Below are 18,130 nucleotides of genomic sequence, written 5' to 3'. Positions count from 1 at the left end.
AAAGTGTCCTTGGTGTGAAAATAAGCTACCCACACGTTAGTATAACATGTTAGAGGCCTAAATTTGACCATGTTAATGCTTAGCTAGCCTAGAGGGCCCCTTTACCAATGCATTATTCCACCAATTCGAAAATTGAGTTGTCACATGAGTTCTTCCCCATGTTTCCACTAAGTCAAAAATAGAAAACTTGGGGGGGGAAAGGCTGTAAGGGGTAGTGGCTTGATGTTTTTTCCAAAATAGATAGTGGGAGAGCCTTTTTAGGGGGACTTGGACAAACTAGTGGGGTGTTCACCCACTCCCTAAGCTTAGAGATAGTTAGGGTTTTGGAAGGGAAGCTAAGGAGAAGGGAGCTCTTCATCAACTATCATTGCCTTTAGCTTAGACCAAGGTTGGTGCTCAAACCATGACCATTTTTATATTTGAATAATGGAGCTGAAAGCATGTATTATTGTTGTGGAGTCATGTATTGTTATTGTTAATCCTTGTATTGTGTTGTGATGGTGTGATCATGATTTGTGTTACATGTATGTTCTTGGTTTTTCCTTCTTAATTTCTTTGTTTGTTTTTGAGATGTTGAATTGTTAATGGGTGCAAAGGCTTCACTTACCCTTGGGAGGGAATAGTAGCCTTGGGTGAAGGGGTTAGTTGGGCTCAACATTGTAGTTGAGAGAGATTACCTCATAGTGAGGAGTTGTCCTTCTTTCATGGAGTATGGGCTCCATTGAAGTCATATGCCTTTTGTGTTTTGGGAGGAATAAAGGGATTGTGTAAGAAGGAGGATATTTTTATGATATCCTTGAAAGGAAAAATTACAATTACAGTTTGATAATTGTATTATGGATATGACATTCTCCTCTTTGAATAGTCCACCTTCATCCAATGTATTCATGATTCCAATGGTGAATCAATGTGCAAGCCATGGGAGTGATTGTTATGTGTTGTCTTGTCTTGTGTGGTGGTATGCATTAGTAGATGTTTGTGTGTATCCCATTTGGGCTTTGTTTCCCTAGCTCGGTGGGTGACCTCTTTGGAGGCCTAGGATGGGAGGTGAGACTCGATGGTTCTTGTGTGGATATTGTTGCATGTTTGTACTCTTTGGATTCAAAGAAGAAGTGTGGAGTATATTCATGTGTTGATGAGAAATAAAAGGAACTATGTCAGTTGAAAGAATGAAGTCCTTCTTTATGTTATTGAATATTGTATTGTAAGGATAGACCCTTCATCCATGCCTTAGTGCATTGCATTGTAAAAGTGGATTCTTCATTGTGTGAGAATTGTTGTGGAGAATGAATTCATGTGAGAAATAGAGAAACTTGGATATTTCCATATGTAACTACCTTGTAAGATTTAATATCATGCTTAGTTGTATTGAGATGTAGCATCGGTTTATCACACCAAATGGGATGTAAAGAGTTTAAATTCATATAGGCATTTGTTACTCCCAAAATTCATAGGAAGGATTGGACATTGATTTTATCATTTATTTTAAATCCATGAAGTGTACATATAGATGTAGTTCAATAGAATATATCTTATAAAGAAAAGGCTCTTTGAGTATTAGCTCAATAAGGAAGTTCATGTAAAACTCCATCATTGTTATGAGAAAGAAATCTACTAGTCTTATGTTTAATTTTGATACAAATACATTCTTGTGATAAAATATCATTCAAGTGTTTTTTTTATAGATTGAATATTTTTATACATGTGTAGAGAAATATTAAAATAATATGAAATTATCACCAAACAAATCATCTTAATATCATAGTTGAAAAGAAGAAAAAAAAATCAAATATATGACATAGTCTAAACCCCTTAAGAGAAAATATGTTGTAGATACACATTTACTTATTTGGAATTTGTATGAGAAAGTGTTAAAAAATTCTCCCTATCAAGACCAAATAATAAAATACAATAAAATATTTAGGAAAAGATATGCCTAAGAACCTCCTATATAAAATACTAATGAAATATTAGTTCCTACCTATGAGGCAATATATATATTAGTACAAAAAATTACCCCAAGGGTTAAGATATGGATAGTACTAAAAAATATAATAACCTGAAAACAAGGTACCTAGCCTAGGCATCCCTTGGGAGAAAGTGGTTCACGTGTATAGCCTCACTCAACACAACAGTCAATATATTGAAATGTCTTGAGAAGCCAACCCCTTGGTTAGACATTCAATATCAAATTTTAAACAAAATATATTATAAGCCCTTGGACACACCACTTACCACCTCTCCTCACATGTGGGAAGAGTCCCATTTCCAAAGGAATTCGCCTAGCTTGGAAAAAAGTGGAAGAAAAAAAAAGTGAAAAGGGAGGTGGAAGCAAGTCAACATCATTCCCCCTTATTAATGTAGACAAGACCCTTCTTGGAACCTAGGGGGGCCACATTATTAATGGATGCTCCTCCATGTGTGTCACATGAGTCTTGGGGGATGGGAACCATGTTTTTGATGGGGGAATAAAGTTATGTGTTAAGGAGAGGGTGCCAAGTAAAAAGGTTAGTAATGTAGGAATATATTTAAATAGTGTTAGGAATCTTAAATTGCTTAGTAGTAATAATTTTTTTAGACCATAGTAAATGGTCAGGTTGAGGGTGGGAAATATAATTAAAGATAGTTAGTAGTAATGAGTGAGTAGTTGGTTAGTGGGTAAGAATAGATTAGTTAGTAAAATAATATGTCTAGTAACTTAGTAAGTTTAATTAGTAGGAGTACATGGTTAGAAATTAGTTGACTAGTAAGTTTTAATGGATATTAGTTTAGGTTAAGTGTGTTTAAAAGTGGGTTATTAAGTGATGGGGACACAACCCAAGCACATAATGGACACAACAGGAAAATGAAAATTTTATTAACTGTAAAAATATGCTAGTACACTTAGTGCAGAGAAATAGACTCCAAAAGATGCCCTATGGGCTTACAATAGCATAAATCTAGAGATAAATTCTTCTCCCAATACCTTCTCTCAAACTCAACTCTGAACTACCATTTATAATGCCAAAAATATTCTTCAATAGACCTCGGAGGGTTAAGGATTAGGAATACATTCTAGAAAGTGCTAGTTGGCATCCATCGACCAAATAGAAGGCTCCAGAAGTCACATTAGAAGTTGGCACAAAATTAGAAGAATCTAGAAACAGTAACCAAACTTTCAGGAGGCATAACTTTTGAACTGTAGCTCCGATTGACGAACCGTTTACATTTTTGAAAAGCTCTCAAAGTGCTCTATAGCCCTATGGACTAGCTTTTCTCATTCCCCATTTTTTGGCCCTGTTCAAGGTCATTTAATGCCCCTAACCTGACTTTGAAGCATTCTTAGGCAATCTCCAAAAATTGAAAAATTGCAATAACTTTCAAACCGTGGGGCCTTTTGACCTGATTCTTTTTCTGGAATGCTCTAAATTAAAATTACATTCATCCGACCAATTTATACTCTCTAATTTACCAAAATTATGGCTCAATTACATACTCCTATTTTTTTGACATTTACACATATCCCAAGGTGTTCAAATACTCTAACCTAGAACACTTATAGTGGAACTGTGAGAGTTGGAACCTTTATTTGACCCAAATGGGTATCCAGAAATGAAAACACATGAAATAGATACTAAGTCTAAGTACATTTTTTTTTGGGTGACATAGGATTGCCCTTATACCTCTGGATGCTCCTGCATCAGACACCCAGGGTAGATTGAAAAGTGACCTTGTCACTTTATGAATGGTAGAGGAAATCCCAAATGGGAAACCTCAATTGCTGATATCCAAGTTGAGTCCTCGATTGGTTGGCCTTTCCACTTAACCAGATACTCTTCATACTGCTTATTTCTAGTACTCTTGCCCACATGATGATCTAGAATGTCTTCTATCTCCTCCTTCTTAGAAGCAGGAATTGGACATGGCTCTAACATCAGCTCCTCATCTACACCATCATCATGATACTTTGTTAAGTCTGCAATGTTGAAAATAGGAGAAATGTGAATTCCATCTGGAAACTCTACTTCATGCATTTCCTTAGTCATGTTTCTTCAAAAATTTTCAGGGGCCAAATTTCTTCATCTTCAGCTTGTTGTAAGTACCGGCTAGAAATCTTTCTTTTCTTAACTGTACCATGACTAGATCCCTACTTGGAACTCCTTATATCTTCTCCTTTTATCAGCCCTAACTTTATACTACTGGTCCATCTTGGTAATGTGTGCTTGGACCTCGTCATGTAGACACTTGATATGTTCTTTAGCTTCAACACTTGTCCTCTCCCCTTGCTCTATCTTCCTCAATTCTGGTGCAGTCTTTGGGCTACTTCCATATACAATTTTGAATGGTGATCTACCAATACTCTTGTTTATAGAGTTATTGTAAGCAAACTCTACTTGTGGTAGAATCAAATCCCACCCCTTGGGCTTATCCCCAACTAAACATCTTAGCAAATTGCCCATACATCTGTTTACCACTTCTGTTTGGCCATCAGTCTGCGGGTGATGTGTGGAATTGAATCTCAAGTCTATTCTCAACTTCTTCCACAATGTTCTCTAGAAATACCCCACAAATTTAGTGTCTCTGTCAGAAACTATACTCTTTGGGAGGCCATGTAGTCTTACCACTTCTCTAAAAAACAAGTTTGCAATATGGACAACATCATGAGTTTTATGGCATGGAATGAAATGTGTCATTTTGGAGAACCTATCAACCACCAAAAATATTGAGTCATTACCCCTTTGTGTCTTCGGTAATCCAAGAAAAAAATCCATACTTATGTCTTCCCATGGCTTTGATGGAAAAGGCAATGGCTGATAAAGTCTAGTATTGTGACTAAATCCCTTGGCAACTTGACAAATCTGACAACTCTGTACAAACTTCTTCACATCCTATGAAATCTAAGGCCAAAAATAATGTTCTCTAAGAATGGCAATGGTCTTATATCGACCAAAATGTCCTGCTATCCCTTCACTATGTTTCTCCTTAATCAGATTTTCCCTCATGGAACTCCTTGGAATGCATAATTGACTGCCCTTGAATAACATATCATTCTGAATCAGATAGTCTAACCACTTAGTTCTATCTACAACAATAGGTTCTTTACAAGCTTTCCATGCTTCAGCAAAATTAGGATCTTTAGGGTACAGATTCTTGAGTTGAACAAACCCAACTACTTCAACCTACATTACTATAAGCAACAATTGTCTCCTACTTAGTGCATCTGCAACCCTGTTAGATTTTCCACTTCTATGCTTTAACACAAATGTATAGAACTGCAAGAACTCTACCCACTTCATATGCCTCTAATTCAATTTAACTTGGCTATTTAGGTACTGTAATGCTTGATGATTAGTATATAAAACAAATTCCTTTGGCAATAAATAATGCCTCCATTTCTTTAAGGCCTGAACTATTGCATAGAACTCTTGATCATAAATATAATACTTCTTTTTTGCATCATTCAATTTTTCACTAAAATATGCAACAGGCTTACCTTCTTGGCTTAATACAACCCCAATAGCACTGCCACTAGCATCACAATCCACTTGGAACACCTTTCTAAAATTTGGAAGTGCCAACACAGGTTGTTCTGTCACCTTCTTCTTCAGCACTTCAAAACTTCTCATAGCTGCCGCAGTCTATTTGAACTCTTTTCTATCCCCTCTTATTGTGTCAATCAGGGGTGCACATATGCCACTAAAATTCTTAATGAATTTCCTGCAAAAACTAACTAGACCATGAAATGATTTGACCTCAGTAGCAGACCTTGGAGTAGGCCATTCCAAGATGGCTTTTACCTTCTTTGGATCCATTTTGAGACCTTTAGGTGATATAACAAACCCCAAGTAGACTAACTCCCTTTTTGCAAAGATACACTTCTTCAGATTAATTAACAATTTATCTTCCCTTAACCTTTCAAGGACACTACAAATATGCAATAAATGTTCTTCCAACGTCTTGCTGAAAATTAAAATATCATCCAAATAGACAATAACAAATTTTCCCAAGAACTTCTTAAGTACCTCATTCATAAGCCGCATGAAGGTGCTTGGGGCATTCGTCAATCCAAAGGGCATGACTAACCACTCATAAAGACCATCCTTGGTCTTGCAGGCCATTTTACACTCATCTTCTTCTCGTATCCGTATCTGATGATAGCCACTCTTGAGATCTATCTCTATGAAGTACTGAGCTCCACTCAAGCAGTCCATAAGATCATCCATTCTTGGCAAAGGAAACCAATACTTGATGGTTATCCTATTTATAGCTCAAGAGTCTTTACACATCCTCCACTCTCCATCCTTCTTTGGTGCCAGTACTGCAGGTACTGCACATGGACTCAGGCTCTCCCGAATCAAGCCCTTCCTTAATAGCTCTTGAACCTGTCTATTTAGCTCCTCAGTTTCAGTAGGAGTCATCCTGTGAGCAAGCTTGTTAGGAAAACTAACTCCTGGGATTAAATCTATCTGATGACTAATTTGCCTTACTGGTGACAATCCTTCTAGAACATTATCAAAGATGATATCTCCAAACTCACCTAGTAAATCTGAAACTTCAAGTGGTATTTTGGTGTATATGAGCAATGTTAGTATGCTAATAGAAACCAAATTTAAATAAAGCTTCTACAAACTAAAAAAAATTCATAAACTTCAAGATAGACTAAGATGAGCTCTTAATTGAGAATATGAGCCATTAATGGGCTCTCTCAATGAGAAGCTCTCTTGTTGAGTGGCTTTGTCTAAATAGATAGGATGTATGCTCAAGCTTATGCTTCAAAAAGGGCTTCAAATGGAGTTGGAATTTGGGTGTGAGTGTATGGTTTTGATGTAAAATGGCTTCTTAAAATGGCATTATGACTTTACTTCATGGATTGTGTTGTTTTGCAAAGGGGAAGGATCCAATTTATAGGCAAGAGGCTTGAGGGATTGAGGGCTAAGATGCAAGGATGGGAAAATGCTCATGGAGGGCTCAGATTGCATGAGAGCACATGGATTGTGCTTCCTTACAGCCAATCAAGTAGTGACACATGTCACATGGTGAGAGGATGGAGGAAAGGGGAAGGATGAGTCAACAAAGGAGGCTCAAGGGATAAAATCTTCATAAAGACCCTCATAATGGCTTGTAAGAGCAATAAAAGGGCTTGGAAGAGTCATTTATGGCCTAGTGGGCTTCATAAAATTTTATGGTTGAGATGTTTTGAGGGAGATGAGAGCAATTTCGACTTGGGCTTGATTAGGAGGGTTTTAAGATTGCTTAGGATTGTGCAAATGATTAGAGGATGGATTAGGATGGTTTAGGATTAGCTTAGGGATAGGCAAGTGGATGGCATTTAATGAGGGTGGGTGAAGGAGGAGATATTTGTTAACTTTGGCTTGGGTTAGTAAGTCTTAACCCATGTTTAGAGAATGTGACAAGGTTAGGAGGGGATTAAGATTAGGTTTAAAGACATCTTCTAGAAGAGTCTAGACTTTGGATGAGGATAAAGACTTTCTAGAATAGTCTAGAACTTCCTAGGATGAGGATGAAGACTTTCTAGAAGAGTCTAGAACTTCTTAGGATGAGGATAAATTAGATTTTTAATAAATAAAGTTTTATTTATTTCAAGGGTTTGGGTTGAGGAGATATTTATTAAAACTTTTTTAATAAACATGAGGATTAATATTTAATCTTAATTAAATATTTTGAGTTGGGATTAGGGGTAGGAAATGATGGGATTAGCCTTTAATCAAAATTAAAAAAGGATTAGAAGATTTTGGAAGAGGTTAGTGGTCTTAAGGAAATTGGCTAAGTTTTGGGCAAAAAATAATTTTTTTATTTATTTTGAATTTTTTGGTCAATTTATTAATTAAATAATTAATAAATAAGAAAATAATGTTTAAATAAGATTTAAACATTTTTGGGAGGGATTCCTTAATTAAATATTTTTAATTAAGATAAAGGGATTTAATGGCATAAAAGTAAATTAATTAATTAAATAATTAATTAATTAATAAATGATGATGTCATCAGAATTTTTTCAGAAAATAAAAATACTTTATTTTCTAAAGGTTTTTAGGTGTCTACATTTTGCCCCTCTTTGATGTGATGCCGCCAGTGGCATGGCATCAAAGATAAGAAAATAAGATGCCCAAGGCTAGAGCAAAAGAGGAGAGAATGGACTGTGAGATGCCCCCTCAAGAAGGCGACAGGGAGAGAAAGTGAGGCTCGATGGCTTCCTGAAAAGTACAAAAATCTTGGATGAGCAAGGAAACTCAGATTGGCAAAGAGAAGGGGCTGAATTAGCTCAAACTCTCACTATGGGAGAATGATAAAGGAGAATCAGATGCACAAGAGGAAGCAAGCTTAAGACTTTAGGGAAGGTGGAGGATGAAGGAGCAGAGCACTATAAAAAGGAATCCAGGATAGGGAGATGGATGGGGGGATTATAAAGCTAATGCAATAGGATTTCAAAGAGTCAGATTGGCGGAAGATGGGTTTCGGAGATCCCTAGGACTAGGATTGTGGATCTCGAAAGATGAGGCTTGGTGGATTGATTTGGATTGGTGGATCCCTAAGACTAGGATTGTGGATCCCTAAAGCTAAAGGTGAGAGTGATTCAAAGAGATACTGAAGCATAAGTTGGGGTAGGAGAGATGGATGTTGGATATGGATGGGGGATAATGGAGATGAAGGAAAACCATTGAAGCTTTTTGAGCGGGGGGATACTTCAAAGAGAAGTACCACCATGTAGTTGAGCACTAGATTTGCTATAGGACTGTTGGTTAATTGTCAAGGTTACCAAGAACATCAAGGCCTTTTCACCAATTGTCCAGAGGACTGACATAATGACTCAAAACAAACACGCAAGGATTGCCCCATCATCACACATGAATCTTGAAAGAATCAGAGTGGAACCAACACTGGGTAACCCACAAGTAGAAAATAAAAACAAACAAAAGACTTGATCAAGACCTTATGCCAAGATTGCCCCATTCACAGTATACCATGATATGGGAGATCATGGCAACTTTGAGGAGGGAAGAAAAAGATTGTTTGGAAAAGATACTTCAAGACCCAAAAGGGAAGATTCTAAACCAAAAGAAAGTGAAAATCCAAAAGAGAAACATTTGCCAACCAGATGGGTAGGACGAGGTACTAACGGACCAAGATCAGACATGAGGAAAGTGATATCCTACAAGGATCTATCAGAGAGCACCTAAGCTGGTGGATTTGGATGAGTGATGCATCTGGCAAGTTGAACTAAGAAGGATAACACTTTGGTGACAAGAGATCTAGCCAAAGGATGCATTGGAATAGCTAACCAAGATGTGCGATGGGTGCAAGATGCTGATCAAGGACGAACTAACACAAACGCTAGATAGATATAATGGTACTAAGCTAAAGAGGATGTACAAGCTGATGGACCAAGATATGTTACAAATGTACAAGTTTGTTCATGTTTTGGTTTTTGTGAGATGGAAATGTTTGTCAAGGATGGGATGTCTATAATAGGTGATAGGTGGATAGGTAGATGGTTTGCGAAAAGCTTAAGTGAAAATGGGGTTTTGTGTGTGCACGTGATAATATACAAGCTAGGATACAATATTATTTACAGGCTAGAATATGGTACAAACTTTGGACAAGATTCAGATATACAAGGTATGGTACAAGATTTACAAGGTATAATACAAGCTTTGGTACACGATTTTACAAGCTGTACAGGAGGTATTTACAAGCTCCATTAGATTTTTGATATTTGGTTGGAACACCAAGGGAACAAGCAGGTGTTTTATGGGATGGTGGGTGAATGGATGAGGGATAGGATAGTGATAGATAATGGATTAGTCTTAGTACACAAGGTGCTTGAATTACTAGGTTTTCACCAAGGTACCTATCTAAGGCGCTTGAATTGCCAAGTTTTCACCATTGGACGCTTATTTCTCTTTACTATTTTTTTTTGTATTTTTCAAAAGCTTGGTATACCAAGGATCTTCAAGCATAGAACTTCTTGAGATGAATGATGTTAGTAGGATCATTCAAGAGTTCTCCTTCTGGTGTAGATAGCTGATAGGCTCTGGAGCCAAAGGAAGCAGTGACAACATGAGGACCAAGCCATGTAGGTTCAAACTTTCCTTTCTTTTCTCGATCTGCTTGGACTTTCATGTTTTCTTTGAGGACCATGTCACCTAGATGAAAGTGTCATGGAAGCACCTTCTTGTTGAAATTCCTTTTGAGACAAGTTTGATAGACTGTGAGATGATCATAGGCTTGTTGTCGCTTCTCGTCTAAGAGATCTAGCTAGGTGAGCCGAGCTACTCTGTATTCTTCATCTGATATTTGCCCTTGCAAAGATATGCGCAAGAAAGGAAGTTCAACCTCTATAGGTAGTACCACTTTGGCACCATAGACTAGGGAGTATGGAGTTGTGCCTATGGATGTATGGAAGGAAGTTCAATAGGCCCATAGGGCTGGATTTATTTGTAGGTGCCAATCACGGCCGAAATCATTGACAACTTTCTTTAGGATTTTGAGGAGGGTTTTGTTAGTTGCCTCTGCCTGGCCGTTACCTTGTGGGAAATATGGGCTAGAAAAGTGGTGATGGATGTGGAGGGAAGTGTATAATTCTTCCATGTTGAGATTTTCAAAGTTACCTCCATGGTTGATGAAGATGGTGGATGGGATGCCGAAGCGACAAACAATGTGGTACAAGATGAACTTGGAGACCTGAACTCCTATAGCTAAGACTAGGGGGACTGCTTCCACCCATTTAGTGAAATAGTCTATAGCTATTATTATCCATTTATGTCCATCAGATGAGAGGGGTGTGATAGTTCCTACTAGATCAAGGCCCCAACAAGCGAAAGGCCAAGGTGGTGCAATAGGCTGTAGATCCTGTGTTGGAGCGTGCACAAGATTTGCATGCTGCTAACATGGGAGACACTTTTTGACAAAGTCATAGGAGTCTTCTTCAATGGTAGGCCAATAGTAGCCTACTCTAAGGATTTTTCGTGCTAGGAAAATACCACTCGTGTGGGCACCGCAAAGTCCAAAGTGTACTTCCTTTAACACCATCACGACCTCGTTTTGGTCTAAACATCGAGAGAGAGTATCTTGATAACCCCAACGATATAGGGTATTGGCTATGATAACATAACAGGATGATTTTTGAATGAGGTTCTGGCGTTGGGTACGTGTGAGGTGAGGAGATATGATACCATTGTTAAGGTAAGCATGAATCTCATGGTACCAAGGGGATTGGAGACCAACCAAGATACAAACATGGTTTGAATCCTCATTCGCATAAGCTGGTGTGAGGAGCTGCTCCACTAAAAACTCATACTATGTAGCTGCTTGAGGAATTTCCAAGAGTGAGCCTATAGTAGCTATAGCATCTGCTGCTTTGTTCTGTATTTGAGGCACTTGTGTAAACTAAAGCCTTGTAAAATGCTGGGTTAGCTGATCAACTAGCTCTTTGTAGGGTAATAGCTTTTCATCTTTGGTTTGATATTCATTTAGGGCTTGCTTAATGATGAGCTGAGAATCACCAAAGATTTGTATCTCAACAATGTTTCATTCTGCAGCTATCTTTAATCCTACTATGAGGGCCTCATATTCAGCTATATTGTTGGTGCTAGGGAATTGTAGCTTGAAGGCTTTTGGAATGTAATCTCCTTGCGGTGTGACCAACAATATTCCTGCCCCTGATCCATGAGATGTGTATGAGCCATCAAAATAAAGTTTCCATGGGGGTTGTTCTTCAATTAGACAAATATGCTCATCTGGAAATTCTGTGATCAACGGATAAGCATCTATTAGAGGTGTATCAGCTAGGTGATCTGCTATAGCTTACCCTTTGATTGCCTTTCTATCCACATACTGGATGTCAAATTCGCTAAGGAGCATAACCCATTTGGCCAAACGGCCTGTAAGTGCTATTCTAGAGAGCATATACTTGAGAGGGTCAATCTTGGAGACTAGTTGGATGGTATGACTTAGCATGTAATGGAGAAGCTTTTGAGTTGAGAAAAAAACTGCCAAACAAGCTTTTTCCATAGGAGTGTAATTGAGTTCATAACCAACTAGGGTTCTACTGATGTAGTAGATGGTTCTTTCTCTGCTGTAGTCATTGAGCTGTGCTAGAAGTGCCCCTAGAGCAGTAAGTGTTGCTGATATGTACAAAATCAAGGGATGACCAGGAACTGGTGGAACCAAGATAGGGGGATTGATGAGATACTGCTTGAGATGGTCAAAGTTGCACTGACATAAAGGATCCCACTTGAATTTCTCATCCTTCTTCAGTAAATGTGAAAATGGTGTACACTTATCTGCAAGTTAGGAGATGAAGTGCCGAATAGATTGAAGCTTTCCCTGAAGAGAACGAAGCTATCGCAGTGTCTGGGGAGGAGGCATGTCTAAGATAGCCTTGACCTTCTTGGGGTCAATCTCTATACCTTGTTTAGAAACTATAAAGCCTAGAAGCTTGCTAGATGTGACCCCAAAGACACATTTTTTGGGATTCAACATGAGATGATATTTGGCTAACCTATCAAAGACTTTCTCCAGGTCAGCAAGATGATCCATGAAGGTATGAGACTTGACCAAGATATCATCCACATAATCCTCCAAAATGCTATGGATGAGATCATGAAAAATGGCTGTCATAGCTCTTTGATAGGTAGCCCCAGCATTCTTTAGGCCAAAAGGCATCATGTTGTAGCAAAAGGTTCCCCAAGGGGTAGTGAATGCTGTCTTATGCTGATCCTCTTCTGCAATCTTGATTTGATTATACCTAGAAAATCCATCCATGAGGGACAAAATTTCATGTCTAGCTGTAAGATCTACAATCATATCTATGTTGGGCAAGGGAAAATCATCTTTTGGACAAGCTTTGTTAAGATCTTTGAAATCAATGTAGATTCTAATGTCACCAGAAGGCTTAGTGACGGGGACCATGTTGGAGATCCACTCTAAATAGTCAATAGGTCAGATAACCTTAGCAGCTAACATTCTTTCTAACTTAGCTTTGACCAGTAATGCCACCTTGGGGTGCATTTTTCTGAGCTTTTGTCTGACGGGCTTGATTTGTGGATTGACTACAAGATGATGAACTACAAGCTTTGGATTAAGCCCTGGCATGTCCTGATATGACCATGTAAATCGGCCAATGTTCTCTCTTAAGACCTCAAAGAGGAGATTAGCTTGGTCTTGTGATAGGGATGCAACAATGTGAACAAGCCTAGGGATCTCTGAAGAACCGATGTTGACTTCCCTAGTATCCTCAATTAGAATAGAAGATATCTCTGGTTGATTATCTTGAAGAGGTAATGCTAAATCCTCATGTTCTGCTTGTGGCTCTGGATGTTCTTACTGAGGGGTTCTCTTCGCTGCCTTAGCTAGTCTCAGATTCACGTTAGTTCCAATTTTGGGTGTATCAGAACTAGGTTGGGGATTTTCTCCAAAATACCCCTAGGGATCTAGCTTGTAGATATAGGCAGAATCTGACTTTGTTTTCTTGTGAGGTGTTTCAGCTCCCATTAATCTCAAAAGTGCTTTCTCTGATGTGAACTCATCAATGTGTATGACGCTTGGTTGGTCCCAATCTATGAGTTGTGGATGGGCGAGTGGTAGGTCAATGAGGTGGATGGATAGTTCTTGGAGAACAGAGTCTTTGAGGGAGATTTGGTCTAGGATATCATCGTAGGCTCTCTTTTCAACTTCCTCAGGAATGTCTTCGATTTCAACAAGGTTGCGGTGAATGTTCAAAAAAGCGTGACCGTCTGTATTGGTGCCCTCAGTTGTGGGTATGCCAAATCCAAGACCTGACTTCGATTCTCACTTGTGTGCGTCGATGGGGCATTGCATGCCTCTTTCTTCTAGTCCTAGACCACCACCTTGATAGTTCCATTTGTTAGTGATGAGCTTATGTTCTTGGGGATACTTCTAGCTAAAGTGATCAAGGCATGCCTGATTCCTTTGAGGTGCATCCTTATGTAACCAATTGTTGATATCTAGAGTGAGCTCCTCATGAAGAGGGATTTTCGAGGATACAAAGGTTGTTGGGCCAAACTGTTTGTATCGAGGAGGTGGAATCTCCTTAGCTTTATGATATGTTAGTCGTCCATGGGCATGTGGATCAAGTGGGAGTGCCCTGACAGTAAATGCATCCGACAAACTATACTCTCCACAGCCCTTGTTATTGATCTTCATGGTAGACAGGGTAGAGGCGAGGATGGTTTCTAGGTCATTACAAGTGTGGGATGAGCTGGCAATGGATGTGCTAATATCAATTCTAGGGCAATGGTCTGTATATGAAGCTTCAACCGCATTGCAGTAAGCAAAGGGTTCTGGATTGGCATGGATGGTTACCTCAGTGCCTTGATGCAAAAATTTGATGCACTGATGGTAAGTGGATGGAACGGCTTTCATGGCATGAATCCATGGGTGATTGAGGAGGATGTTGAATGGCAGGTTTAGATCAATAACATGGTAGAGTGTTTCTTGGATGACTGGCCCAACCTTGATTGGCAGCAAAATAGTTCCTTCTGTGGTTCTTTCCAAGTTGTCATAAGCTTTGATGGTGATAACCTCACTAATGATATCTGCCTCAATATACCCAGCTTGTTTTTATGAATTTTAGGGTGCAAATATTCAAGGCTGATCCATTATCTATCATTACTCTTTTCACGGCAAAATTGGATACCATGATGGCTATGCGAAGCAGAAGGGTGTGATCTGGCTCAACCACGGGTATGTCGGTGGGTTTGAACGATAGGGCACATGAGGATGAAAGGTGTCCAACAAGATTATGAAAATTAGTAGCATTGATATCAGAAGGGACACGGGATTCTATGAGAGCACTGTCAAGGATGTTCTTGTACACAAGACTAGTGCGAAGAAGGTTTGAAATGGAGATTTGGGCTGGCATGTTCCCAAGGTGTTCCAAGATATTGTATTGGCTTTTTGATGGAGCTGATAGTGCTAGTGAAATGGGTGGGACTACGATGTTAAATTGGGCTCTTTGAGCGGTGACTGCACACTCATTGTTTGGTCCTTGGATATTGATAACATTAATAGAAGGCTCTTTCTCGGATATACAACCTATAAGGCTACCATAGTCTATATAGGATGAAGTGTGGTCATTGTTCTTCCCATGCTGTTGGTTTGGCTGACGGTTGTTGGTGTTGTTGTTGTTGGTTTGGGTAGTTGCTTTTCTAGGATTTTGATTGTTGTGAGGAGGAAAAGCATTTTGATAGATCTGTAAGCCTGCATTGGGAGAGGTTTGGGCACCAACAGTGATTTCCTTTCGATCAATGAGGTCCTGCACATAGTCTTTCAGTTTCATGCATCTGAGGGTAGTGTGACCTTTTACCCTATGAAATTTGCAGTACTCATTGTCTTTGTACCATGCAGCTTTGGATTGGCTTGGGTCAATTTTCTGGGTAGGAGGAAATTTGATGAGGTTTTCCTTGACTAATTTCTCAAAAATGACATCCAATGGCTCACCAAGGGGTGTATAGTTTCTAGGTGTAGGTTGGAATCTGGGCTTTTGTCCTGCAGCTACATTGATGGCATTAGCTTGATTGCTAGACCCTTGAAAGTTTGGTCTTGGATTGTGGTTTTGATAGCTGTGGTTATTCTATTGTTAGTAGTTGATAGCTTGCTGATTGTTTGGTTGATAGGGTGGGTTGGACTAGTTGTGAGAAGGACCAACAATATTCACATGTCTGGTGTTAGTGACACCATCTGTTGCAACATGATTTTTTTTGTTCCAATACCTAGACTTGTCATTGGAATGTGATTGATTTTGGTTGGCTTCGTTGTAAATCTTGACCACACCATCTTTAATGAGTCCTTTTTCAAGGATCATGTGGTGAGCCAAGCTAGGATGGGCATTATCAATAAATATTTTCACCAAATGGCGCTCTGGCAAGGTGCAAGATATGTGGGTGGTAAGGGTTTGCCATCTTTTGCAGATATTCGGGAAGGCTTTCTCCACCTTATTGCTTGGTGTGGATAAGATCAACTACTGATAGCTCTGTTTCAACAAGATGGGCATATTGGGCTACAAATGCCTCAGACAATTCAACAAAATTTTTAATTGTGCCATAGGGTATTCTATAAAACCATTCAAGAGCTGGTCCGACCAAGCTTTTGGGAAAGAGACACAAGAGGAAGATGTCATCGTAAGCCACTTCTTAGCAGTGCATGTAAAATTCTTTGATATGTGTGACAGGGTCTCCTTTCCCTCTAAATTTGTCAAATTTGGGTGTCTCAAAATGCTTGGGGAATGGTGTCATGGTAATGGCTCTGTCAAATGGGTAAGGGCACACATTCTCAAACTTGAAAGTTTTTGGATCATTTCCCTCTTGGATGTTCTTCAAAGTTGTTTTCATGGCTTCCCATTCTGAATTAATGGGTGATGGTTGGGGTGCCCCCAATGTAGGAGTGCCTTGAGGTAGGTATGCACTAGATGGGGCCACTGAATATGGATGGTTGTGAGGGATTTGCTAATAGGGATTGTACATTGTTTGGACAGCTACATGATGGATGACGGTTTGCTGAGGGGGAGGTGGCGCATAGTGCTGCATGTGCTGCGAGGCTTGCTATTGATATGAGATTTGAGGTTGGGATTGAGGAACATAAGCTGGCTGTGGGATAAATGAATTTCTTTGTGGAGGTAAGGTATAAGATGGTTGTGAAGCTTGGGGAAAGGATTAGAGGGCTTGTGGGGTTTGACCAAGGTATGTGGGCTGTGCCCCCATTTGGGATGGTACTTGCAAATAATTGGTGGTTGGCTGGATTGGTGGGTTACCTCCTAGAAGTGGCATTGAAAAGTAGTTGGTAATAGGAGGTAATGGATTAGTTGGTGGTGGAGGTGGTGAAAATTGAAAGCTACGAAATGGAATTGATGGGGTTTGATAGCTTGGTGGCATGATTTAGAAGCTTGGTAGAGTGGTGGCGGGAGCTTGGGTCACTTGAGAACTAGGCAGAACATTGGTAGTAGCTTGTGGGGTTTGATAGCTTTGTGGAGTGAGGGTAGTAGCTTGTGGATTTGTGGCTGATGGCATTAAGCTCCCAAGACCTAATGGAAATGATGGGATTGTGCTTTGGGCTATGGTGAACAAGCTAGGGGTGATGAAAGGTTGATTACTTGGCCCCATGGGCGGAATCCCTGTTGTATATTGATGAGGTTGGCCAAAGATGCTAGAGCTGATTTGGGCGATGGGTCGATTTGGAAGGCTGGGTTGGGGAGCAGTAGTAGCAATAGTGAAGGGCATGAATGGTGAGGTGTTTTGGGTAAAGGGGGTTTGGAGTGGAGAGGTATGAACCAAGGATGGAGTGGTGGTGGCTGGGTTGGCTTGCGGCATGGAGATTTCAACTTGGGTGGATGATGGTATGTTTAGGTCTATTGGATCATATGGATTGCCTGGAGGCTCTTCTTTTGGCATATATTGAGGATAATTTGGATCATAAGAGCCTATGGGTGGTGGCAGCTACCCAAACAATGGATGAGATGGATCTGATAATGGAGGTGGTCTTCCAAAGTCAAAGGTTCCTACATTGTCCCTTTGAAAATTAGCCATGATTGTCTCTTTGTTCTTGTCTATAATGGCATTTACCAATACTGCATTTCCTGGTTGGTTCATGAAAGCTTCAATGTTAGTAGATGATGGCATAGCTTTCTTTGGGCTGAAGGATGGCTGAGTGCTCAAGGGGGGTGAGGCTGTTCGATCCAAATGATAGGGCTCCATTGTTTCTTTCTTCCTGGCTAAGCGAGTGATGGGTGGCATGAAAAATGCTCCTAGGGATGAGATGCAACAAATGCTGGTGGATGCAAAAGGGAGGAAGGTTCTTCTATGAAAATGATTTCCTAGGTTGAGGCAAAGCTATATGACAAAACCTAAGGAGGATTGGGTTGGGGATTCTAACTTCAAAGATATGTTGCCAAAGCACAAAAGGTCTGCTTTCCTATGTGCAAGCTTGGTGGTGATTGTGTCAACTTAAGGATAGACTGATGATCCTTTAGGAAGAACACGAGATTGACCACTTGTGGATCCCAACCTTTAGCTCATGGTGATTAGGGATAAAAAGTGGCAAAGCTAGATTACCCTAGACAAAGCTTTGTCAAAAGGATAACCTTGGTGAGATTGGTAGTTTTGAAAGATTTTAG

Source organism: Cupressus sempervirens, chromosome 2, assembly GCF_028749045.1.
Source record: "Cupressus sempervirens isolate cs-2001-9-10 chromosome 2, ASM2874904v1, whole genome shotgun sequence".
Lineage (NCBI taxonomy): Eukaryota > Viridiplantae > Streptophyta > Pinopsida > Cupressales > Cupressaceae > Cupressus > Cupressus sempervirens.
The sequence above is the reverse complement of the archived record's forward strand: the minus strand, read 5'-3'. Positions refer to the sequence as shown.